General features: G+C 37.4%; 1 protein-coding gene and 1 pseudogene across 1 annotated transcript in view; one reads left to right on the top strand and one right to left on the bottom strand.

Moving 5' to 3' along the window:
* The window catches only part of METTL4 (methyltransferase 4, N6-adenosine), a 249,810-nt gene that overhangs the window by 61,399 nt on the left and 161,018 nt on the right, over positions 1-27,393 (bottom strand). The gene's annotated exons all lie outside the window — the stretch shown is intronic.
* LOC122204130 lies at positions 4,111-4,938 on the top strand (annotated as a pseudogene).

Raw genomic sequence — 27,393 nt, 5'->3', positions numbered from 1 at the left:
TTAGACCTAAAGACACCTTCAGATTGAAAGTAAGGGGATGGAGAAACATCTGTCATGCTAATGGTCAACAGAAGAAAGCCAGAGTAGCCATACTTATATCAGACAATCTAGACTTTAAAATAAAGGCTATAATAAGAGATGAAGAGGGCATTATATCATAACTAAGGGGTCTATCCACCAAGAAGACCTAGCAATTGTAAACATTTATGCGCCAAATGTGAAAACACCCAAATGTATAAATCAGTGAATCACAAACATAAAGAAACTCATTGATAGTAATACCATAACAGTAGGAGACTTCAACACCCCACTCACAGCAATGGACAGATCTAATCAAGAAAATCAGCAAGGAAACAATGCTTTGAATGACACCCTGGACCAGGTAGACTTAACAGATATATTCAGAACATTTCATCATGAACCAGCGGAATATACATTCTTCGCCAGTGCACATGGAACGTTCTCCACAATAGACCACATACTGGGACATAAATCAGCCTTCCACAAGCACAAAAAGATCGAGATCATACCGTGCATATTTTCAGACCACAATGCTCTGAACCTTGAAATCAACCACAAGAAAAAACTTGGAAAGATAACAATACTTGGAGACTCAAGAACATCCTACTAAAGAATGAATGGGCTGACCAAGAAGTTAAAGAGGAAAATAAAAAGTACATGGAAGCCAATGAAAACGATAACACCACAACCCAAAACCTCTGGGATGCAGGAAAGGTGGTCATAAGAGGAAGTATATAGCAATCCAGGCCTTCCTAAAGAGGGAAGAAAGATCTCAGATACACAACCTAACCTTACACCTTAAAGAGCTGAAAAAAGAACAGCAAATAAAACCCAAAAACAGCAGAAGACAGGAAATAATATAGATTAGAGCAGAAATCAATGCTATCAAAACCCAAAAACAGTAGAACATATCAACGACACCAGAAGCTGGTTCTTTGAAAGAATTAGTGAAATTGATAACCCCCTAGCCAGTTTGATCACAAAGAAAAAAGAAAGGACCCAAATAAATAAAATCAAAAGTGAAAGAGGAGAGATCACAACCAACACAGCAGAAATAAAAACAATAATAAGAGAATATTATGAGCACTAATGCGCCAATAAAATGGGCAATCTGGAAGAAATAGACAAATTCCTAGAAACATATATGCTACCAAAACTGAAACAGGAAGAAATAGAAAATTTGAACAGGCCCATAACCAGTAAAGAAATCAAATTAGTAATCAAAAACCTCCCCAAAAACCAAGAGTCCAAGGCCAGATGGTTTTCCATGGGAATTCTACCAAACACTTATGGAAGAGTTAACACCTATTCTCTTGAAGCTGTCCCAAAAAATAGAAATGGAAGGAAAACTTCCAAACTCTTTCTATAAAGCCAGCATTACCTTGATTCCAAAACCAGACAGAGACCCCACTAAAAACGAGAACTATAGACTAATTTCCTTCATGAACATGGATGCAAAAATCTTCAACAAGATAGTAGCCAACTGGATCCAACGACACATTAAAAAAATTATTCATATATTATATATATACATTAAAAATATATATAAAATATAACACCTAAAGCATAAGAAATTGTGAAAGGGAAGTAAAAACGTAGTACATTTAGAATTCATTCAAAGTTAGGTGACCATGAACTTAAAATGACTACTATATACATAGATTGTTATCTGTGAACCTCATGGTAACCACAAACCAAAAACCTATAATAGATACATTACTAAAAAAAAAAAAAGAAAAGAAAAAGGGAGAGAGGGAGAGAGAGAAAATCCAAGCAGAACACTAAAGAAAGTCATAAAATCACAAGGGAAGAAAACAAGAGAAAATGAAACAGAGAAGAACTACAAAAACAACCATTAAACAAGTAAGAAAATGGCAAAAAGTACATACCTATCAATAATTACTTCAAATGTAAATATACTAAATTCTCCAATCAAAAGACATAGGGGTGGCTAAATGGAAAAAACAAAAGAAAGAAAGAAAGAAAGAAAGAAAGAAAGAAAGAAAGAAAGAAAGAAAGAAAGAGAAAGAAAGAAAGAAAGAAAGAAAGAAAGAAAGAAAGAAAGAAAGAAAAAGAAAGAAAGAAAGATGAGAAAGATTAATCTATATGCTGCCTTCAGGAAATTCACTTCAGACCTAAAGACACACAGACTGAAAGTAAAAGGATGGAAAAAGATATTCATGCAAATGGAAATGGAAAGAAAACTAGAGTAGCAATTATTATATCAGATAAAATAGACTTTAAAACAGCCTGTGACAAGACACAAAGAAGGGAATTACATAAAGATAAATGACCCAATCCAACAAGAGAGTATAGTAATTATAAATATATATGCACCCAACACAGAGCACCTAATTATAAGCAAATATTGACCGACACAAAGAGAGAAATACAATACAATAATACAACAATCATAGGGGACTTGAACAGCTCATTTACATTGGATAGATCATCCAAACAGAAAACTAATAAGGAAGCATCAGCCTTAAATGACACATTAAGCCAGACAGACTTAATAGATATATATCAGACATTGCAACCAAAAACAGCAGTATACAAATTCCCCTCAGATGGACATGAAACATTCTCCAAAATAGATCACATGATAAGCCACAAACAAGTCTCAAAAATTTTTAAAAGATTGTAATCATATCAAACATCTTTTCCAGCCACAAAGGTATGAAACTAGAGATGAATCACAAAAAAAAAAAAAAAAAAAAAACAAACCTACAAAAACATGAACACATGGAGGCTAAAAAACATACTACTAAAACACCCAAGGGGTCATCAAAGAAATCAAAGAGAAAAACAAAAATTACCTGGAGACAAGTGAAAATGGAAACACAACGTTCCAAATTCTTTGGGATGCAGTAAATGCAGTTCTAAGAGGGAAGTTTATAGTGATGAGTGGGGGAGAGGCAGAGAGAGAGAGAGAGAGAGAGAGAGAGAGAGAATCGCAAGCAGGCTCCACACTGTGTGCAAAGCCTGTAATGTGGCTCAAACTCACAAACTGTGACATCCAAGATCAAGAGTTGGACATTAAAACCCACTGAGCCACCTCAGTGCCCTTAAGCACAGTTCCTTGAAGAACTGAGGAGATACTGAAGTATTAAAAAATATGTATTGAGAACCTGAGGAGGTATGTGAGAACCATCCATTCTACTTCTTTATTTCTTGCTTTCTTTATGTGGCTTGTTTGCCAACTGGTAGTAAACCCACATGAGTGGAAATTAAACCATATTGAAGTTATCATTTTCACTAGACTTCAACATTAGACTAAAATGTGTTCTGTCAGAACTAGCTCTGCTGGACTTCTTAAGACTGCTATTTTTTGAATGATACTATTTCAATTAAATAAATAGTTAAAACTTATTTCAGCTGCTATATATCATGCATTTAGCTAGACAATGGGAAACCCAAAGGTTAATAAGAAATTAAAAAAAACCAAAAACCTCTGCCTTCAAAGAACTTGGAGTCCATTGAAGGAGACAGACAAATAAACAAATAAAATGTGTCCCACGGTGATCTGCATTGAGTGCAGTGAGAATTCAGAGGGCTACCTCACCCACCCAGTTAAGAACATAAGGTCGTATTGGAGGTGAGGAAGAATAAGATAGAGACATTATCTTTTTTTAATTAGTTATTTATTTTTTTAATATAGATAGAGACATTATCTTAAAGGGCAGAGGTAACACTTGAACTAAGGACTAATTTGAATAGTCAGGAGAAAATGAGATGAAGATATTCTAAAGGGAAGAGGATAAGCCTGAAAAAGGAGGCAATGAACTGTGTGATATGTGCAAGGAACCAGAAGTAGTATGCTGCATCTAAAGCAAATAATGTGAGGCAGAAATGACAAAAGATGAAGTCCATGACATATTTCCATGACGGACTTTGAGCTGTATTCCATGGGTGATGAAGAGTCACTAAAGGTTTTATACAGAAGAGTAATATAGTCAAATTTGTGTTGCCCACTGGACAGTGAGTCCCCTGGGTAGAAGAACTAACTCAGTGGCAGTTTAAGTTAGGTCTTGATAAAGAGAAAAGAAGATTTTTTATGCTCTCTAGCACATGAGCTTGTGTGTCCAAAGCAGTTCGTTTTCTTTCCTGTGTATATGTGTGTGTGTGCTAGAAAGACAGATTTATCTGTATCTTTATAGCTTCTGGAAAACCACCTTTATGAGAATATTAAAATGTTTATAAGAACATTCATAAATATTTTTGTGCATTATGTAGCAGAGATTACAATAAAACCTAAGGCTATAAGAGCACATAATTTCAGAAGTAATGTATGTAAGGAAGGGACTCTAACCAGTATCTCTCAGAGGATGTGCACTGTAAATTGCTACTGAAACAGCGATCAGCCCTGCTAATACAGCAGTCATTGAAGGTCAGGATCTCCACGATTACCAGTAACATTCAGAGTTCACCCAATCCAGGTATCTAAATGTAATAATCCCATGCTCTCTGGGCTCAGACCTAGTTTGTGGCAACATGGCTAAACATGCCAAGAAGGTCAGAATCATTGGTAAATACAGGACCCATTATGGTGTCTCCCTCAGGAAAATGGTGCAGAAGATTGAAATAAACCAGCATGCCAAGTACACTTTGCAAGGGCACGTTGCAAGTACACTTGCTCCTTCTGTGGCAAAACCAAGATGAAAAGACGAGCTGTGGGAATCTGCCATTGTGGTTCCTGCATGAAAACCATAGCCAGTGGTGCCTGGTCCTACAACACCACTTCTGCCGTCATAGTAAAGTTGGCCATCAGAAGACTGAAGGAGTTGAAAGACCAGTTGAAGCTCCACCATTTGAAGCTAGCCTATAATAAATGGGTTCATTTATATAACAAAAAATAAATGTAATGATTCCTAGAGGGGTTCTTTTGGCTAAGGACCATGAGTAGGCTAAAAGTACTCATTGGGAAGGACTCAATCCAAACTCAAAGACAAAAAACAAAAAACACAAATATAAACAATAAGCACTAATATTGTGAAATTGACTTTCAGGTCCTTTGAATACTCTAGCAGGCACACATAGCTGGTATAACTAAGAGCAGAGCCTTAACTGCTTCATCTGGAGCCATCTTCCTGAGTAGCCCCACATATACTGAATATCTCTAAGGTATGCTGCCCTAGGACTGATGCTACTTCCATTCAGTAGTATCAGTCTTGGCATACGAAGTTATTCAAAGTTCTTCTTTACCTGTTGATTTATACTGAAGCCTTGTTTCATACTAATATGCTTTACAAGATGCTTGTAGCCTGCTTTATCTAACTCTTGGAATAGTTTTTATCTGCCTGCTAGTCTAGGCAGCTCTAATATAAACTTCATGTGTTTAAATGTCCACTATGACAGCTGCATTCTCCCTGGGGTGGAGGGGCCAAGAGGAAGGTTTAATCTGTCCCCTTGACAGAAAGAGTGTCCATGGCATTAGGGCTCGAGCTATATAGACCTACAATGCATACACACTTGGCACTTCCTACCTTAAGCATTCATCTCCAACAGTAAAAACTCAGAGATAATATTACTTACATTATACTCACTACACTCAGTTTTCTCAACTTTCTCTTCAATGGGACATATTTGACTTTGTTATCAAAAATTGTTGTATTTTAAAGTAATAAGTAAGGAATCCAGGTTCTCCAGCAAATGAGACACAGTTCAACCTTGTAGCTTGCATATACTCAATCTTGGAACCCTATACAGTATACCTCAGTCTCTGAGCCCCTTCTTACCAAAAGACAAATCTACCCAGGATGGGATAAATTCCAATTGGTCTCAGAGACATATCTGATTTTGAACTCATTTATGTTCTAAATACTGAGCCTGGATACCTAAGTCTTTGTATTTTATTTATGCTTTCTATGTTGTGATAAACTTCCTAGTTTCCAAAGTTGCCTTTGAATTCTTGTCTTTAAAAATTCTGCACTGGTTAATAATTATTTATATAGTTATATCTATCATTGCTCACTTCTGCTCTCAACTGAGAAACATATTAGGCACATTTTCTTCCACCTATTCACTTTTTTTGACCAGAAATTTAGCAGACAGAATTCTATTCTTGCTCTGGCAAAATGCCTAGAAAGGATCATTATCTTCAAGTAATTTGAGTAGAGAGAAGGGAAAGGGTACTTATCCTATAAATCCCAGAGTCAAGAGATTCTGTCTTCTGCACTCCACATAGTACTGGAAATCTGTAAGCCACCAACAAAATTTCATGGCATTCCTGGCACTCCATGAGTTGCAGAAACATTTATGTAAGTGTTTCTAAATGACCTACCATTCCAGACTTGGAGATGGCAAGAATGCTACCAGTTCTGACTTCAGCTTCTAACAGCAGCACTTTATTAGTAAAAAATGAACACTGCTTATTATAGAATTCTGGCCTTGACTTTCTCTGTGACAGGGCCAATTCATCACCCTTTGGTTCTCTGCTTCCAGCTTCTGTAAGTGGAAATGTTGACAAAACTTGACCCATCTTCTGAATGGGGATGTGATGATGGCAATCAATACATGTAGAAATACTTAGGAAAAATATAACTTGATATTAACAGCATCAGCATTACTGCAAGTAGTACAAAATAAGTTCCAGCTTGGTGAGGAAATATGCTAAGCCAGTATGACAGATGAGAGGTGAGAACTAAAACTGGGGAAGTACTTCTTCTTCTACTCAACTGTCGGGCTTTGGTCCTCCCTCAAAGACAAAGATAATTGGTGGTAAACTTCAAACAGAGAGACCAAGAAATGCACACTTTCTGGCTATCACAGAAAGCTGTAAGTTGGTCTTAAATAGAGCACAGGTCCTTATTCCTATAAGCATCTTCTTTGTTATATCAGAGTCACATAACCCAGAAATGGAAGTGATTCTAGAAACCATCCATCTATCTTGTCTACCTGTCTCATTTTTCAGAGGATATCAAGGCTTAAAAAAGTAAAGCAGGTCCCAAACAACATAGCTACCTAGTGGCACTGCTACAAATAGAATTCAAGTGCCTGGATCCACTGTAACTCACTGCCCATCTCTTTCATGGTTCCTGCATCATTTAAAAATAAGTAACAAAGAAGAGGCAGGGGATGGAAAATAAAATAAAATAAAATAAAATAAAATAAAAGTAAGTAACAAAAAGGACAGCAAATTCATTTATTCATTCATTCAACAAATATCTAATACATGCTTATTTGGGGCCAGGCATTTTCAATGCACTGACAACACAACAGTAAATAAAACAGCCAAAATTCACTGCCTTCGGGGAGCTTACCTTCTATAGTGAGAGACACAAAAATGATTGTTAAGAAAAAATAAATAAGTAAGTAAAGCTCCTGGGTGGCTCAGTCAGTTAAGCATCCAGCTTTTGATTTTGGCTCAGGTCATGATCTTGTGGTTCATGAGTTTGAGCCCTGCTTGGGATTCTCTGTCTCTCTGTCTCTGTCTCTGTCTGTCTGTCTCTCTCTCTCTCTGCCCCTCCCCTTCTCACTCGCTCTCTCTCTTTCAAAAATAATTAAGTAAACATTAAAAAAAATAAGCAAATCAGAGAAGGAAAGTATGGGGGGAGGGGAAAAAATTTCTAAATGAGATAGCCAGGGAAGGTGACTTTTAACTCAAGACCTGAAGGAAGTGAGAAAACCAGTCATGCAAATATATAGCAGAAAAATGTTCCAGACAAAGGAAGAGCAAAAGCAAAGGTCCAGAGGTAGTAGCTCTTAGTGTGTGCAAGAAACAGCAAGGGGGTCAGTGTGGCAGGTGTGATAAAATGATAAAGGGGTTAATAAAGTCCAAGAAGTTCAACAAGAAACAGGTTTATGGAGAGCTTTGTAGGTCATGGCAAAGACAGGAACTGAGTCAGAGAATAAGCCATAGAGAAGTAACATGACCAGATTTTCAAGGGAAAAGTTATTCCTGTAAGAGCAGCCAAAATTATTGTAATTATGCAGAGGACAGATGATGGTGGTTTGGGCCAGGATGACAGAACTGGAGGTGGCAGAGTGGGCAGAATTTGCTAATGAACCAGATAAAAAGTATGAGAAAAAGAGAGATGTCAAGTATCACACCAAAGGTTTTGACTGAACAATTGGAAGAACGGGATTGCCATCAGTTGAGACAAGAATACTGGAGATACTGGTTTGAAAAGGAGGTAGTGAATCTCAGGAATCTGTTCTTTCAAGAGCTTATTCAACATCTGTGTGAAGGTATCAACTGGATGACTGAGTATATAAGTTGAGAGTATAGAGGCAGAGCCTAGCTGAAGAAATAAATTAGTAGGAGTTAAGCAAATAGATATTTAAAGCCATGAATCTGGATCACATCACCAAGGGAGAGTGAGGATGGACAAAGAAGATGGTCAATTACTGAGCCCCAGGGTTCCCCAACATTTTAACATTGAGATGATTTACTAGAAAATATCAGGGAGCTAGAAACCCAACAAAATAATTATGACCATTCTCTCTGAATTCCTGTCTACACATCCTTTTATGCCCAAACTTATATTCCCTCTTATTAACTTATTTGTGCCCAAAAATCATATCGCACAATTTTACCATTTATCTTATTCATCAGTCTTTCTTAGAATATTTTCCAAAATCCAAACTGCCTCCCACTCTCTGAAAGAAAACATTTGCTGCCATCAATTACTCTCAAATGGATATGCCACAAGACATTATTATAAAAGTTCATATCTTTCTCCAGTGGCTATTTAAAAGGAGGAAATGATCATTCCTATATGTAGTTTCTTGTGTGTGTGTGTGTGTGTGTGTGTGTGTCTGTGTACACAGCTGATATTTATTAAGTGTTTCCTAGGTGCCAGTCATCCTATTAAACACATTACATTTATACATTATCATAATACTTTCACAATAATCTCATAAACTAAGTACTATTATTATCCCCATTTCAGACATAAGGAAAATGAGGCTTTCAGATGTTAAATTAACTTGCCAATCTTATCCGCTAGCCTGGTTAACAGGAACTGAACCTAGTTTCACTCTAGAACTTATGCTCTTTAAACTTTTGCCCAGAGTTTGCAAACTGACTGCCAATCCAGGAGATGGACTTGAGCCCATACAGCTCTTTTGTTTGGGCTACATGGTGGTTTGAAAAAAGAAATGTACTTTAAGGGGCGCCTGGGCGGCTCAGTCAGTTAAGCATCCAACTTCAGCTCAGGTCATGATTTCACCATTCATAGTTTGAGCCCCGCATCAGGCTCACTGCTGTCAACACAGAGCCTGCTTCAGATCCTCTGTCCCCCTCTCTGCCCCACCCCTCTACCGCTCTCTCTCTCTCTCTCTCTCTCTCTCAAATAAATGAAAACATTTTTAAAGAAATTTTAAAAAAGAAATGTGCTTTGATGCCTTTTGGAGGTATGCATGTTCATTACCTCACAGCCCACACCAGCCCTCATAGCCTTCATCCTCCCCCTTCATCATGTAGTTTACCTGCTGCACCAAATACATTTGAGCTATTGATACTTGCTCTACTATACTGCTTCCTTTTATCCTTAACAGGTGTGACATGACTATAGGGTCCAGAGCACATATTTTCTTTCTTTCACATTCACACACACACTACCACCACCACCACCACCACCACCATCACCACCAACAACAACAACACTATGAGGAAAAGTACATATAAGTTTTCCTTTCCTTCACTAGTATTTTCCCCTTTGGTGGTCATTCATAGTGCCTAAGATTTATCTCTGCAAAGTTAATTCAAATCCAACTTCTGCAATGGAGGGGCAACTTGTTTCTTGCATAAAAGCATAGGACTATGCCCTGCGCGTGTTCCATAACAGTGGGAATCCATCCTCCAAGAGATGCATGATCTCATCATTTGTTTGATATTGTCATACCTCTTATCTCTGAGCGGTAGCCTAGGACACATTTTTATGTTCTAAGTGCTAGTGGATTAAAATCATTTTTGTTTTTAAATGGAAAAGGCTCTGCTGATATGTGTTGCCTTATGAACTCATTCTTAATTGCACATCCATTATACATTCAGCACATAAGAATAGTTTCCTAAATTACTTGTATCAGGAGCTAATATATTTCTTTGATTATTTCCGGCTCTTGAGTACTAGAAAGGGAATTATGGTTTTGTCTCCTTTTTTGGATTTGGAGGGGAAAATCTGAGTTCTGTATGCATCTTTTTTTGTTGTTGTTTCCTTAAAGAAAGTAAAAAGACACTTGAACAAAAGCCATATTGAAATCCTGTTTGCTGTAAAAAGAAATGATGAAAAATGTCAGTTATTTGTGGATCAAATATCTTGGGAATATTATCGTAGCAAGGTATTAAAACCACTTTTTCAGAAGCTACTCTGTATTGCCAGTTCCAACAGAGCAGAAATAAAGACGGGTGCTGAGCACTAAATTGGGCCAGCTGCGTTACCCATCTAATGGGCTGATGTTTGCACCTGGGGCAGTGAAAGTGTGCACAGCTATTAACCCCTATGGGTTTTTTTTCTTTCTGACAGAAGGGTTGAATTTCTCTTCCCTTTATACATTTATACACAAAAGATGATTTTAGCCTTAAACCAAAGAGTCACCTATTACATGTTTAATGATTCAATTCACTAATTAGAACACCAGGACTCATTCTCATTTAAAATTTATTAAACACTTTAAACAAATTAAAAAAAATCAATACACTCTGCCAACTTTCTACACATGGTAACAAATATAATTCAGAGTAATTCTAGTAATATAGAGCTATTACTATTATTCCCACTTCACACATGAGGAAACCCAGAGAACTAAGTCACCTTCCCAAGATCACACAGCTGCAAGTGATAATGGAAAAGAGATTCCAACTTACACCTTATCATTCCAAATCCCATATTCTTTCCATGGCTCTCCTTGTTTGTAGGTTGCCCTGATATTGGTGATGGAAATCACTAAACAGCTGGCCCACTGTATCAACACTCACAGTCAACAATCTGCACTAGAAATGGGTTAGGAGAATGGAAAATGCTGTACTTGTCATCTGACAACCTTTCCTTAGTCAGTCTATGGATATGAAAAGCTCCAACAATTCCTAAACTGCTAGGACAGTTTTCCCATGGAACACTAGCTCTGCAGGGTGTTACACATAGAGAGGTTTTGTGAATACATTTCCTTTCCTTCTAGAATTTTCAGTATGCTAATGTGTCCCATGATTCTCCCAGAAAAGGGTATAATACGAATGGTTTTCCAAGTATATTCCATCACAGAACTCATTTTATAGACTAACTGGATAGATCAGTGAACAATGGATGATCTTAGATCCATTGTTCTTGTAAATCTCTGCAACTCACTAAATTCTGGAGAATTTATCCTAGGAAGCATCTCTCTTAGCTTGAGAATACATTGTTTAGGACAGTTGGTAATAAATTTACAGAGATTACCATCCCAAAATTTGGTATAGAACAAAAATATAAACAGATTCAAAAACAGCTCAGAACAAATTTATTAATGTCATATTTACCATAATTTACTAAGGGAAACTTACCAACAGAATGGTACAACTTAACATCTGTGCAGATATCAGAGTTATCACTTAGTCTGTTTCCAACCTGCCCCTATGTGCCACTCTCTGAGAGAGTGTCCCAGGTTGTATGGTCCAAGCCTGACCCAGGATGACAGCCCTTGTGTTCTTAACTCAAATTTACTTCGGGGCGGCACCCAGCACTGTATTCATTCTTGTTAGCGATAAAGAGATGAACTCAAGGCTCAAAAATAATTGTGTTTAGAGGAGGAGCCAAGATGACAGAACAGCATGGAAGTTTTTGTGTGCCTTGCATCCATGAAATACAGCCAGACCAACACTAAACCATCCTGCACACCTAGAAAATTGATCTGAGGATTAACACAACAATCTGCACAGCCTGAACCACAGAATTCAGCAGGTACATGGGGCAGAGAAGTGAACTTGGGGAAAGAGAAGCTGAGGAGGGCAGAGAGCCTCTTTTGCATGCAGAGAGAGGGGGGAGGGGAGAATACGAGAAAAGCAAAAAGCAGCTGGAGAGAAAATAGAAAAGTGGAAACAGCTGCAGGGACTGAGCTAAAAAGGGATAAAGGAGAAGGTTTAAATTCCATTAAGACTATAAACATGGGGAGCACAGAGTCTGAAACTCCGCAGCTCAGTACCTTGTGGTGCTCTGGTGAGAAGGACGAATCCCCAGGAGAAGAGTGGAGTCCAGGGTTCTTCAGGCCACATGGGGAAAGGCAGTTCCCCTGCTCGGAGGACACCTGGTAGAAGCTGTGTGGATCCCCTAAGGCAAGGCCCCAGTGGACCCAGGAGACCCACATTTGCTGGTGCTGGAACAAGGTTGTTAAGGGTGAAGTCTGGTGCCAGATGTGTGTTGTGATTTTCCATAATCCCTGAAACGCTGCTACACTATCTCATGAACTTTTTCTGGGGCGGACTGGCATCTGGCTGCAGTCTCTGGGCATTGGCAGCAGCACAGTCCCACAGATGATCCTGGGTGTAGCCAGCACCCAGCCATTGCTCTGTGAGACCCTCCTGGGGCAGAACAGGTCAAAGCTACAGTCCCTCAGAAGTAAGGTGTCAGGGAAAACAGCCACATCTGAGACAGATATCAGGAGGGAGGTGCTGCCTGGGGCTTGGTCATGGACTGCGTAAAAGTGGGGAGTGGTTGGAAGCTGAAGACAAAGGATGGGTGTGTGATTGCTGATCAGGGACAACAGAGTTCCGATACTAGAGACTGGGTAGGTGGGTGCCGCCATTTTCACCGCTCCCACGCATGCGCATATGCACCAACAAGCACCACAAATCCATTCCAGTAAGCTAAGCAGTGCCATCTAGTGGAGAACGAAGTCGTTACACTGAGCCCGCACAACTGGGCCAACCTCACTCTTCATGAACACAAATCTCTGCCAACTTAGTTTATGGACTATGAAGTGCTTCATAGTTTGACTTCTAGGGGAAACTAAGTAAATTTAGTCATATTTCAGTCTGTTTGTCAATCCATCCATTCAATTTTCTTTTTTTCTTTTTTCTCTTTTTCATTTTTCTTTATCTTGAATACAGAAAGAGGAAACGTTCATTTTTATTATCAATTTTTATTAAAAATATTTTTAATTTTTTTCAACTATATTTTTTACTTTTGTGTGAATTTTTTAAAATTCTACTTTACTTGCATCATTTCATTTTAGTCTACTTCAGTGTATTCATTCAAATTTTCAAACTATTTCCTTTTTTTTCTTTCCCCTTTTATCTCTATCAAACCCCTTTCAACACCCAGACCAAAACACACCTATCATCTAGCATCATTTATTTGATTTTTTTGTGTGTTTGTTTTTCATTTTTTAATTTTAATTTTTTTTAATTTTAATTTTTTTACCTCATTAATTCCTTTTCTCCCTTTACAATGATGAAATGAAGGAATTCACCCCAAAAGAAAGAGCAGGAAGAAACGACAGCCAGGGACTTAACAACACAGATACAAGCAAGATATCTGAACCAGAATTTAGATTCATGATAATAAGAACACTAACTGGATTCGAAAATATATTAGAATCCCTTTCTGTGGAGATAAAAGAAGAAAAAGCTAGTCAGCATGAAATTAAAAATGTATAACTGAGCTGCAATCTCAAATGGAGGCCACAGGGGCAAGGATGGTTGAGGCAGAAAAGAGAGTCACCAATATAGAGGACAAACTTATGGAGAATGATGAAACAGGAAAAAAGAGAGAGATTAAGGCAAAAGAGCACGATTTAACAATTAGAGAAATCAGTGCCTCATTAAAAAGGAACAACATCAGAATCATAGGGGTCCCATAAGAGGAAGAGAGAGAAAAAGGAGTAGAAGGGTTATGTGAGCAAATCATAGTGGAAAATTTTCCTAACTGGGGAAAGGCACAGATATCAAAATCCAGGAACCACAGAGGACTCCCATTAGATTCAACAGAAACCAACCATCAACAAGGCATACCATAGTCAAATTGACAAAATACTCAGGCAAGGAGGAAATCATGAAAGCAGCAAGGGAAAAAAAGTCCTTAACCTACAAGGAAAGACAGATCGGGTTTCCAGCAGACCTATCCACAGAAACTTGTCAGACCAGAAAGGAGTGGGAGGATATATTCAATGTGCTGAATAAGAAAAATATGCAGCCAAGAATTCTTTATGCAGCAAGGATGTCATTCAAAACAGAAGGAAAAATTAAAATATTTCCAGACATACAAAAATTAGAGGAGTTCATGACAACTAAACCAGCCCTGCAAGAAATTTTAAGGGGGTCGGGGCGCCTGGGTGGCTCAGTCGGTTGAGCGTCCGGCTTCGGCTCGGGTCATGATCTCACACTCCGTGAGTTCGAGCCCCGCATCGGGCTCTGTGCTGACAGCGCAGAGCCTGGAGCCTGCTTCAGATTCTGTGTCTCCCTCTCTCTCTGCCCCTCCCCTGCTCATGCTCTGCCTCTCTCTGTCTCAAAAATAAATAAAAACATTAAAAAAAAATTTTTTTTAACAAAAAAAAAAAAAAAAGAAATTTTAAGGGGGTCATTCTGAAGGGAGAAAAGACCAAAAAAAAAAAAAAAAGGACTTAAAGCAACAGACTAGAAAGGACCAGAGAACACCACCAGAAACTCCAACTCTACAAGAAACATAATGGCAATAAACTCATCACTTTCAGTACTCACTCTAAATATCAATGGACCAAATGCTCCAACCAAAAGACAGAGGGTAATAGAATGGATAAGAAAACAAGATCCATCTATATGCTGTGTACAAGAGACCCACTTTAGACCTAAAGACACCTTCAGATTGAAAGTAAGGGGATGGAGAAACATCTGTCATGCTAATGGTCAACAGAAGAAAGCCAGAGTAGCCATACTTATATCAGACAATCTAGACTTTAAAATAAAGGCTATAATAAGAGATGCAGAAGGGCATTATATCATAACTAAGGGGTCTATCCACCAAGAAGACCTAGCAATTGTAAACATTTATGCGCCAAATGTGAAAGCACCCAAATATATAAATCAATGAATCACAAACATAAAGAAACTCATTGATAGTAATACCATAACAGTAGGAGACTTCAACACCCCACTCACAGCAATGGACAGATCTAATCAAGAAAATCAGCAAGGAAACAATGCTTTGAATGACACCCTGGACCAGGTAGACTTAACAGATATATTCAGAACATTTCATCATGAAGCAGCAGAATATACATTCTTCGCCAGTGCACATGGAACGTTCTCCACAATAGACCACATACTGGGACATAAATCAGCCTTCCACAAGCACAAAAAGATCGAGATCATACCGTGCATATTTTCAGACCACAATGCTCTGAACCTTGAAATCAACCACAAGAAAAAACTTGGAAAGATAACAATCCTTGGAGACTCAAGAACATCCTACTAAAGAATGAATGGGCTGACCAAGAAGTTAAAGAGGAAATTAAAAAGTACATGGAAGCCAATGAAAACGATAACACCACAACCCAAAACCTCTGGGATGCAGGAAAGGTGGTCATAAGAGGAAGTATATAGCAATCCAGGCCTTCCTAAAGAGGGAAGAAAGATCTGATACACAACCTAACCTTACACCTTAAAGAGCTGAAAAAAGAACAGCAAATAAAACCCAAAAACAGCAGAAGACAGGAAATAATAAAGATTAGAGCAGAAATCAATGCTATCAAAACCCAAAAACAGTAGAACATATCAACGACACCAGAAGCTGGTTCTTTGAAAGAATTAATGAAATTGATAAACCCCTAGCCAGTTTGATCACAAAGAAAAAAGAAAGGACCCAAATAAATAAAATCAAAAGTGAAAGAGGAGAGATCACAACCAATACAGCAGAAATAAAAACAATAATAAGAGAATATTATGAGCACTAATACGCCAATAAAACGGGCAATCTGGAAGAAATAGACAAATTCCTAGAAACATATACGCTACCAAAACTGAAACAGGAAGAAATAGAAAATTTGAACAGACCCATAACCAGTAAAGAAATCAAATTAGTAATCAAAAACCTCCCCAAAAAACAAGAGTCCAAGGCCAGATGGTTTTCCAGGGGAATTCTACCAAACACTTATGGAAGAGTTAACATCTATTCTCTTGAAGCTGTCCCAAAAATAGAAATGGAAGGAAAACTTCCAAACTCTTTCTATAAAGCCAGCATTACCTTGATTCCAAAACCAGACAGAGACCCCACTAAAAACGAGAACTGTAGACTAATTTCCTTCATGAACATGGATGCAAAAACCCTCAACAAGATAGTAGCCAACTGGATCCAACAACACATTAAAAAAATTATTCACCAAGACCAAGTGGGATTTATACGTGGAATGCAGGGCTGGTTCAATATCCACAAAAGAATCAATGTGATTCATCACATCAATAAAAGAAAGGACAAGAACCATATGGTCCTCTCAATAGATGCAGAGAAAGCATTTGACAAAATAAAGCATCCTTTCTTGATAAAACCCTCAAGAAAGTAGGGATAGAAGGAGCATACCTCGAGATCATAAAAGCTATATATGAGCAACCCAACGCTAATATCATCCTCAATGGGGAAAAAATGAGAGCTTTCTCACTGAGGTCAGGAACAAGACAGAGATGTCCACTCTTGCCACAGTTATTCAACATAGTATTGGAAGTCTTAGCCTCAGCAATCAGACAACACAAAGAAGTAAAAGACATCCAAATTGGCCAGGAGGAGGTCAAACGTTCACTCTTTGCAGATGGCATGATACTCCACATGGAAAACCCAAAAGATTCCACCAAAAGACTACTAGAACTGATCCATGAATTCAGCAAAGTTGCAGGATATAAAATCATTGCACAGAAATCGGTTGCATTCCTATACACCAACAATGAAAAAACAGAAAGAGAAATCAAGGAATCAATACCATTTACAATTGCAAAAAAAACCATAAAATACCTAGGAATTAATCTAACATGAGAGGTGAAAAATCTATACACTGAATTCGATATGCTAGTATCTTACTGAGAATTTTTGCAACCATATTCATCAGGGATATTGGCCTGTAGTTCTCTTTTTTTACTGGGTCTCTGTCTGGTTTAGGAATCAAAGTAATGCTAGCTTCATAGAATGAGTCTGGAAGTTTTCCTTCCCTTTCTATTTTTTGGAATAGATTGAGAAGGAGAGGTATTATCTCTGCTTTAAATGTCTGGTAGAATTCCCCTGGGAAGCCATCTGGTCCTGGACTCTTATTTGTTGGGAGATTTTTGATAACTGATTCAATTTCTTTGCTGGGTATGGGTCTATTCAAACTTTCTATTTATTCCTGTTTGAGTTTTGGAAGTGTGTGGGTGTTTAGGAATTTGTCCATTTCTTCCAGGTTGTCCAGTTTGTTGGCATATAATTTTTCATAGTATTCCCTGATAATTGCTTGTATTTCTGAGGGATTGGTTGTAATAATTCCATTTTCATTCATGATTTTATCTATTTGGGTCATCTGCCTTTTCTTTTGGAGAAGCCTGGCTAGAGGTTTATCAATTTTGTTTATTTTTTCAAAAAACCAACTCTTGGTTTCATTGATCTGCTCTACAGTTTTTTTAAATTCTATATTGTTTATTTCTGCTCTGATCTTTATTATTTCTCTTCTTCTGCTGGGTTTGGGGTGTCTTTGCTGTTCTGCTTCTATTTCCTTTAGGTGTGCTGTTAGATTTTGTATTTGGGATTTTTCTTGTTTCTTGAGATAGGCCTGGATTGCAATGTATTTTCCTCTCAGGACTGCCTTCACTGCATCCCAAAGCTTTTGGATTGTTGTATTTTAATTTTCGTTTGTTTCCATATATTTCTTAATTTCTTCTCTAATTGCCTGGTTGACCCATTCACTCCTTAGTAGGGTGTTCTTTAACTTCCATGCTTTTGGAGGTTTTCCAGACTTTTTCCTGTGGCTGATTTCAAGCTTCATAGCATTGTGGTCTGAAAGTATGCATGATATGATATCAATTCTTGTATACTTATGAAGGGCTGTTTTGTGACCCATTATGTGATCTATCTTGGAGAACGTTCCATGTGCATGCAAGAAGAAAGTATATTCTGTTGCTTTGGGATGCAGAGTTCTAAATATATCTGTCAAGTCCATCTGATCCAATGTATCATTCAGGGCCCTTGTTTCTTTATTGATCCTGTGTCTAGATGATCTATCCGTTGTAAGTGGAGTATTAAAGTTCCCTGCAATTACCACATTCTTACGACCAAGCAATAGCACTGCTAGGAATTTACCCAAGGGATACAGGAGTGCTGATGCATAGGGGCACTTGTACCCCAATGTTTATAGCAGCACTCTCAACAATAGCCAAATTATGGAAAGAGCCTAAATGTCCATCAACTGACGAATGAATAAAGAAATTGTGGTTTATATACACAATGGAATACTACATGGCAATGAGAAAGAATGAAATATGGCCTTTTGTAGCAACATGGATGGAACTGGAGAGTGTGATGCTAAGTGAAATAAGTCATACAGAGAAAGACAGATACCATATGTTTTCACTCTTAGGTGGATCCTGAGAAACTTAACAGAAGTCCATGGGGGAGGGGAAGAAAGAAAAAAAAAGAGGTTAGAGAAGAGAGAGCCAAAGCATAAGAGACTTAAAAACTGAGAATAAACTGAGGGTAGATGGAGGGTGGCAGGGAGGGGAGGTTGGGTAATGGGTATTGAGGATGGCACCTTTTGGGATGAGCACTGGGTGTTGTATGGAAAACAATTTGACAATAAACTTGATATTTAAAAAAAAGAAAAATCTATACACTGAAAAGTATAAGAAGCTTATGAAATAAACTGAAGAAGACACAAAAAAATGGGAAAAGATTCTATGCTCCTCAATAGGAAGAACAAATATTGTTAAAATGTCAATACTACCCAAAGCAATCTACATATTCAACGCAATCTCTACCAAAATAACACCATTATTCTTCACAGAGCTAGAACAAACAATCCTAACATTTGTATGGAACCACAAAAGACCCTGAATAGCCAAAGCAATCTTGAAAAAGAAAACCAAAGCAGGAGGTATCACAATTCCAGACTTCAAGCTATACTACAAATCTGTAATCATTAAGACAGTATGGTACTGGCACAAGAACCGACACTCAGGTCAATGGAACAGAGAACCCAGAAGTGGACCCACAAACATATAGCCAACTAATCTTTGATAAAGCTGGAAAGAATATCCAATGGAAAAAAAGACAGTCTCTTCAGCAAGTGGTGCTGGGAAAATGGAAGTGACAAACAGAAAAATGAACCTGGACCACTTTCTTACACCACACACAAAAATAAACTCAAAATGTATGAAAGACCTAAATGTAAGACAGGAAGCCATGAAAATCCTAGAGGAGAAAGCAGGAAAAACCTCTTCAATCTTGGCTGCAGCAACTTCTTACTCAACACATCTCCGGAGGCAAGGGAAACAAAAGCGAAAATGAACTACTTGGACCTCATCAAAATAAAAAGCTTCCGCACAGCGAAGGAAACAATCAGCAAAACTAAAAATCAACCACCACAATGGGAGAAGATATTTGCAAATAGCATATCAGACGAAGGGTTAGTATCCAAAAATCTATAAAGAACTTATCAAACTCAACACCCAAAAAACAAATAATCCAGTGAAGAAATTGGCAAAAGACATGAATAGACACTTCTCCAAAGTAGACATCCAGATGGCCAACCGACACATGAAAAACTGCTCCACATCACTCATCATCAGGGAAATACAAATCAAAACCACAATGAGATATCACTTTACACCTGTCAAAATGGGTAATATTAACAACTCAGGCAACAACAGATGTTGGCGAGAATGCAGAGAAAAAGGATCTCTTTTGCACTGCTGGTGGGAATGCAAGTTGGTGCAGCCACTCTGGAAAACGGTATGGAGTTTCCTCAAAAAAATTAAAAATAGAACTACCCTTTGACCCAGCAATTGCACTACTAGGTATTTATCCAAGGGATACAGGTATGCTGTTTCGAAGGGACACATGCACCCCAGTGTTTATAGCCAATGTATGGAAGGAGCCCAAATGTCCATTGATGGATGAATGGATAAAGAAGAGATGGTATATACATACAATGGAGTATTACTCGGCAACCCAGAAGAATGAAATCTTGCCATTTGCAACTACGTGGATGGAACTAGAGGGTATTATGCTAAGCGAAATTAGTCAGTCAGAGAAAGACAAATATCATATGACTTCACTCATATGAGGACTTGAAGACACAGAACACATGAACATAAGGGAAGGGAATCAAAAATAATATGAAAACAGGGAGGGGGACAAAACAGAAGAGACTCTTAAATATGGAGAACAGAGGGTTACTGGAGGAGTTGTGGGAGGGGGGAATGGGCTAAATGGGTAAGGGGCATTAAGGAATCTACTCCTGAAATCACTGTTGCACTATATGCTAATTTGTATGTAAATTAAAAAATAAAATTAAAAAAATAATTGTCTTTATATTTAGATTTATCTACATTTAGAATGTCTCTCCAAATCTCATTATATTCTTTTGAACTAATACTTATTATTTTTCCTTATTTTCTTTCAGTGATAAACAAAAAAATTAAAAATTAGAAAGTAATATTGTATAAGAAATATTTATAAAACTCCCTTCTTACCCTGAAATGAATTCCATAGATAATCTTACCTGTATATACATAATCTTTGAAAATAAAAACAACCTAATATCTAAATGGTAGTATAAACGAGAGATAATACTTTATAATGAATTCATATGAATGTCAACATATAAATGCCAAAGGATTGCAGCATTTCAGGATATAGAGAATCCTGACTCCTACCAACTAAAGAATAGTAGCCCACCTTCACTGTGACAGCTCAAAACATGTCCTCTCCTTTTGAGAATGCCTTCTACGCATCCATTTCCTCCCCATTTAAAAACAGTATATTAAAGAAATTTAAATAGAAAGCAATGTGTTCCAATTACTTCCTTAAAAGATCACTCTGGCTGTTGTGTGGAGAATGAACCAGGAAGGGACAAGAGAGGAAACAGCACGACCAGCACAGAGGCAATACAATGACCTGAGCAAAAGATGTTACATTCATGCTACTGACAACCAATCTCCAGTCAGTCCATTACCTGTGTCTAGATGTCTCTATATTAATAAGCTGGTAATATGTGAAATATTTTAATCGTCAAATTAAATTTTAGAATCCCCCTCATTCTCTTACAACACACTAGCATATCCAATTTTGTCACCATATCAATTGTACATATCTCTTCTGCAGCACCTCTCGAATTTTTGTTTTTTTTTTTTTATACCCAATCCCACTGTTGTTTTTCCATCTGGAAAAAATGACAGCCTCTTAGTTAGCCTATACCTTGTATCTCCAGTTGGAATTCACTCTATAAGCAGCCTCTGGAACAATCTCTCTCAAATGCCAACATCTAAACATCATCTACTCCTTAGAAACACTGTCTTATTCTGGCATTGAAAGACTGACTGGATCCTTCACCTGGCCTGGGATGGCCATGGACCACATGATGGACCAAACTCATTGTCAAGGTATCCTAACCATGTAAGTTATCATTCTAATGCAACATCTTTCCCATTCCTCCTCTCCATTGCCTACTCATATTTTGCAATTCCCTACAAAGAAATTGAGAGACTTAACCACCATCCCCAGCATTCTGAGAAAACAAAAACAACTTGGTTCTCTCCTCTTAAATGATACACACACACACACACACACACACAGGTTCTCACGAAATGATAAATTCACTTCAAATGTTAAAATAAGGCTCCAAAAAGATGACATACAGGAGTATAAAATGAAAACCTTAGTTATCTTTTGTGGATTTAAGATTTTTCATGACTTTGCAAATCACCTGATCATTCTACGGTGGAACATCAGTTTAAATATTCCATGAAGCAATAATGCAGTGCAACTCTGAAGCACTGATTCTAAAGTCAAATTATTTGTGTTCAAATCTCAGAAACATCATTTACTACCTATAAGAATTTAGGCAAGTTAAACTCTCTGTGCCTTAATTTCCTCAACTGTTTAATGAATAGCAATAGTATCAACTTCACAAGATTATTCTGATGAGTGAATGACTTGTTGCATATAAAACATTTGAAGTGGTACTGGACACATAGTAAACATTTCTCAAGTATTAGCTATTATTAATACAGCAAAGTTTACCCCTAAAATGCTTATAAATATATCCATAGACAGATACCATTATTTTATGAAATTAATAGCCTTTTCTCAATAAAGATATGAGGCTTACCAGTTACATATAACATTTAACACTACCAAAAAAAAAAAACTAATTAGAAATAAGTCACAGACTGTAAAAATAAAGGGAAGGTGTAAAAATAATCAGGTTCCATTTATTACTTCTCATGTGATAGTTGTGACACTTTTCAATGGCTATGAAATAGGCCTACTAAAATCTTTTAGAAAAGCTGAGTTCTCAATGGTATGCTTCTTATGAAATCCTAATTTTATTTTATTGATGGCCACCCTAGGAACTTTAATTTTCGTTGATATCACCAAGAAATTGCAGTGCTAAGGTTCCTTCCCTTTCCAGTCAGAAATTAAGACTGAGAGAAATTGATTTCTCACTATTTTCCAAGTAGGTTACTCTCTCCAGAATTAAAAGAATACCTTTTTTATCCCACCGTTAAAACATATTTCAGTAAATGGATATCAATAGAACATGCAGTTATAAAAAGGAAAAAAAAAAACATTTTGACCAAAACCCTAGAATGTTAACTACACAGAAGATTCCAGAGATAGGCTCTCTATATAATAAATGCATTAGTATTTGTGTTTGTATATAACAAAACAAAACTTTATGTGGATTGATGCTTTCCTTGGCTCTTTAAGAACACATCACAATTAGAAAGAAAAGATAAAGGGAAAAGGCATTATCAGATATGTCCCAAATTCCTTTTACTGAAGTGGCAGACAATGAAAAGCCATCATGTAACCTTGTGCAAAAAGTACATTTTGTAGCATAATTCCCGAGTCAAAGCAGAGGGAACATATGAATTCACATCTTCAACTACCAACCACAAAAAACAAAGCAGACTTACTTCTGTTCCCTACATGTTCAATCATTTGTCCTAACTTCTCTCTGGTGTCTGGGAGTCTACTAACCAGTGATGCCTCATCACTTTCCCAGCTTCCACTGAGGTTCTGGACACTTCTAAGAGATAACAGCCACTCTGAAGAACCCAAGGAGAGGTAGGACATCTCTAAAGGATGCCAGCAGAGGCATGATAAGTTCATCAGCCACTTTTCTATGTTTCAGACCTCAGCAGTGAGAGGTCTGAGCTCTACACAGGTCTGGTAAAGTTCTGCTTGAAAACTCTCTGGCTTCCAAGAAAACTGTGGCCAATTCCCCCCAAAACAGAACTACTCTCAGGGAAGAATTCACACCTCCAGTCTAGCTCAGACTCTGCCCTATAGTGGATTTTTCTCCTTCTATGAATTTCTTCAGCAAGTGCTTTCAAATTGCAAATGTGGCCTTGCATTAATGCCTAAAGGGCAATATCTTGTCAGAGAAATTGTAAATGCCTCTCATGTCAGGGATGTTTCTTATATATCCCTTTGAAGACCAACATATGCATGTACTAAACCAATAATGAATGAATGAATGAATGAATGAATGAATGAATGAATGAATGAAGTTATTTGGGAGGAAGGAGGAGCTTAACTAGCACAGACTCATTCCCCACATTTCTGCGGTTTAATAAAACATCTTTGTATATTAGTCTCTGTTAAATCAAACTATTTTAAATGTCTTAAACTCATTCATTCAAACTCATTCATTCAATATTTAGTGCCTGCTCTTCAAGGGGAGGAATGCAATAGAAGGTAGAGACAGAGTCCAGGTCATGGAGACTGTCATACATCAAACTAAAGAACAGGAGGATCTTGTCTTTAATAGGTTGGAAAGTCACTGGGGAATTTTTGCATGGTTAAAATGGTCGGTTTTGCTTTATAGATAGAACTCTCTACTGACAATGTGAAATGTGTATTTGAAGGGCAAGACTGGAAGCAGAGATAGATGCAGGACACCAGGAGAGAAATAATGAGGACTTCAACTAGGGCGATAGTCTTAATGATGTAGAAATGGGAACAGATGTAAGATACAAAATAGATACAATTTGGTGACCGACTGTTGAGGATCAAAATTGAAGAATGACAGTCAGGTTTCTAACTTGGATAACTAGGTGGTAATGGTTTAGAAATATATGATTGGCTTCCCTTCAGACAAGAACCCTAGATTTTTCTCATGCTTCTTTCATAATACTCATCACCCTAAAAATGCTATATGTGTCTTTCCTGTGTGCCTATAATCTGCAAGAGGTTGTGGGCCACGCTGTGGTATTTACCATTGTCTATTACCTGGTACAGACACCAGTACATGTTAGATGCTTAAGATATACTCTTTGAATTAAAATTGGCATACTAATTTGAGGTGAGTCCTATATATCTAGGAAGATCATTTGGAAAAAAAAAAAAAAAGCCACTTTATACTTTTCTACCTCTGAGCCTACCAAGTCAACTTTAGGAGTAAAAACTGTATTCTGTATCACTATTTATCAGAAACAAAATTCCATAGTCTAATTTAACATTTCCATGGTTCAGCAGACCTTGCTGTCAAAAAAAGTCTTCCTAAATATGGTGCAAAATCATGGTTTCCATTTAAGTCATAATTGTATTTCATGAAATAAATATGTTAGTTTTTTTTAAGCTGTTCCTTCATATGAGTCAAAAAAGGTTTGAAAGAAGACATACCTCCATGAAGAAAAAGTGAAAGCTGGTACCAAGCTGTTGGCTGAATACACAAAATTTTATTTTCCTTAAAAATAAATTTATAGGGATGTCTGAATGGCTCAGTCAGTTAAGCATCCGACTTACGCTCAGGTCATGGTCTCACAGCTGGTAAGTTCAAGCCCCACATGGGGCTCTGTGCTGACACCTCAGAGACTGGAGCCTGCTTTGGATTCTGTATCTCCCTCTTTTTCTGCCCCTCCCCTGCTTGCGCTCTTCCTCTCTCTCTCTCTCTCTCTCTCTCTCTCTCTCTCTCTCTCAAAAATAGACATTAAAAAAATTTTAAGATAAATAAATTTATAAAACCATGATAGTCACATGGTCTTTGAAATCCTAACAGTCTGGCCTTAATATTCTCCTAGGTAATAGAAAATAATATTGTTCTTTGCTTTTTTGTGAAGTTAAGCATTAATCACTGGGCCAGTGTAAATCTAACAACATTATGTGCCTAATATACAGATCCTTAATATTTGTTTTCTTGTGGATTAATAGAATTTTAACCAGAATTCCAACAGGAAACGGGTGGCACACTTGAAATAGGCTAATTTGACAAGTTTATTTACAAAGGGATTAATTATAAAGGCAATGCTATCAGGGAACTACAATATACAGGAAAATCACCCAGGGCTATTATAGCCTGACTATGATTATCCCTACACCAGAATGAATGTGGGAAGCAGTGGTTATTGGAATCTGAAGGAAGAAAGCCAAGTAGGGAATAATCCCTCGAGAGGACCAGAGACTTCTGTTGAGAGAGACTAAGTCAGCCTCTCAGTAGGAAATCCAGGGGGAAAATACCGGATCAGCTCTCCCCTTCCTTTTTCTCTTTTACCAGATCTCTCTACTGGTCAAACACATCTGAAGACAAAGGGAATGGGAGCCATACAAGTTAGCCTCCTGAGGCATAGAACAGAGTGCAGAAAAGTAGAAAGTTGATTTGAGGGACAAATAGAAGGTATCAGATCAGAGTTACCCTTTTGAACTTTTCTACCTAGAAAAGACTACCTTTGTCCATTTTCCAGGGCCCAAACTGTTTTCCATGACCTCTCTCTTGCAGAGGAGAACTTTTCCTAAGTTTACATTTAAATCTCTAAGTATACAGCTGTCAACAAACCCTGTGTTCCTCTAGCATAGCAACAGAAAATCTAAAAGATGAATGCAGTTCTAGAACATTGGGGAAACAAGTACAGAGAAAGTACAAAGTAAAACACCCGGTAAAACTGTAAATAAACATTCCAGGAATTACATACAAAAAGTTCTATAGAATCTTTTTGAAATTTTTTAGAATTTAGGGATGGCTTCATGATTTGTATCTCATGCATACAAACACAAACATCAGGACCTATGACACTAAAAGCATCCTCCTTTTCTCTCTTTTTGGAGATCTAAAATCTGCCTATCTGTGGAACTATACTTCAACAGTCCCTTTTATCTAAATGCTTAGATATGTCCTCAAATAGTACTATTTCAACCTGAAAAACATCATTATTGATTTCTACTGCTTAACAATAGTACAATTTTTTGTCTTTTATGTTCATTTATGACAATATGTCCAAAGGTGTTAGACTCCCATTCAGCACTTTCTTGACTATTTGATATGTGTACGAGAGAGCACAGCACTTAGTAAGTGCATAACATTAGTATAATAGTAACAGGTAGCTGTTGCTCTTATTTGTTTCTCTTTTGAAGATATAGTATATTTTTTCAAAGCATGGATTCAGAAATGTACTCTTTAGCGTGCGGTTAGAATCAAATTTCTTTCTCACAATAGGTACTGCCATGAATGTAAATGTTAACAACAATAACAACAAAAAAAAAGTTTCTACATTCCCCTGGTGAATATCTTAAAGTTTAGGATAAAGACATTAAAATTCAATGAACCAAAGAGATTCTAGGTAAAGCCATACTGGCAAAGACTCTAAAATCAACCCCTCAAGGAGGAAACAAAAGAGAGAGAAAGAAGGAAGCAAACCCTAAGAGACTATAGAGAACAAACTGAGGGTTGCTGGAAGGCAGGTGGGCAGGGGGATAGGCTAAATGGGTGATGGGCATTAAGGAGGGCAGTTGTGTTGAGCATTCAGTGTTTTATGTGAGTGACAAATCACTAAATTCTACTCCTTAAACCAATATTACACTATATGTTAACTAACTAGAATTTAAATTAAAATGTGGGGAAAAAAGAAAAAGTAAGAAAATAAATAAAACCAACCCCCATTATAGTTATTTATTCATTTATTTATTGGAGCATTACATCCTGTTTCTTCCCAAAAGAAATAAAATGCTTCACTGTCATTTCCTCCTTATTTTCCCAATCTTTCCTTAGATTAGAAACTGACAGTTTAGATCACGCTCTGTCAGAGCAATGAAACCACAGCACAGCCATATGTTGTTTAAAGACCTGGATTTTATTCACCCTAGGTAAATTTGACTGAAGTGCAAGAGCCTGATTTATATCACTGGGCTGCCAGCGGGATAGGGATCACAGCCCCTGCCTCCCATTGTGAACAAGATCTATAAAGGAAGCTGAGCCTCTATTTTTCTACCAGAGCACTCATTTTACACAGTGCCAAGTGACAGAATT

This window comes from Panthera leo, chromosome D3 (genome assembly GCF_018350215.1).
Source record: "Panthera leo isolate Ple1 chromosome D3, P.leo_Ple1_pat1.1, whole genome shotgun sequence".
In the NCBI taxonomy this organism is placed as follows: domain Eukaryota; kingdom Metazoa; phylum Chordata; class Mammalia; order Carnivora; family Felidae; genus Panthera; species Panthera leo.
Note: the sequence above shows the minus strand (reverse complement) of the source record. Positions and strands in the feature narration are given on the sequence as shown.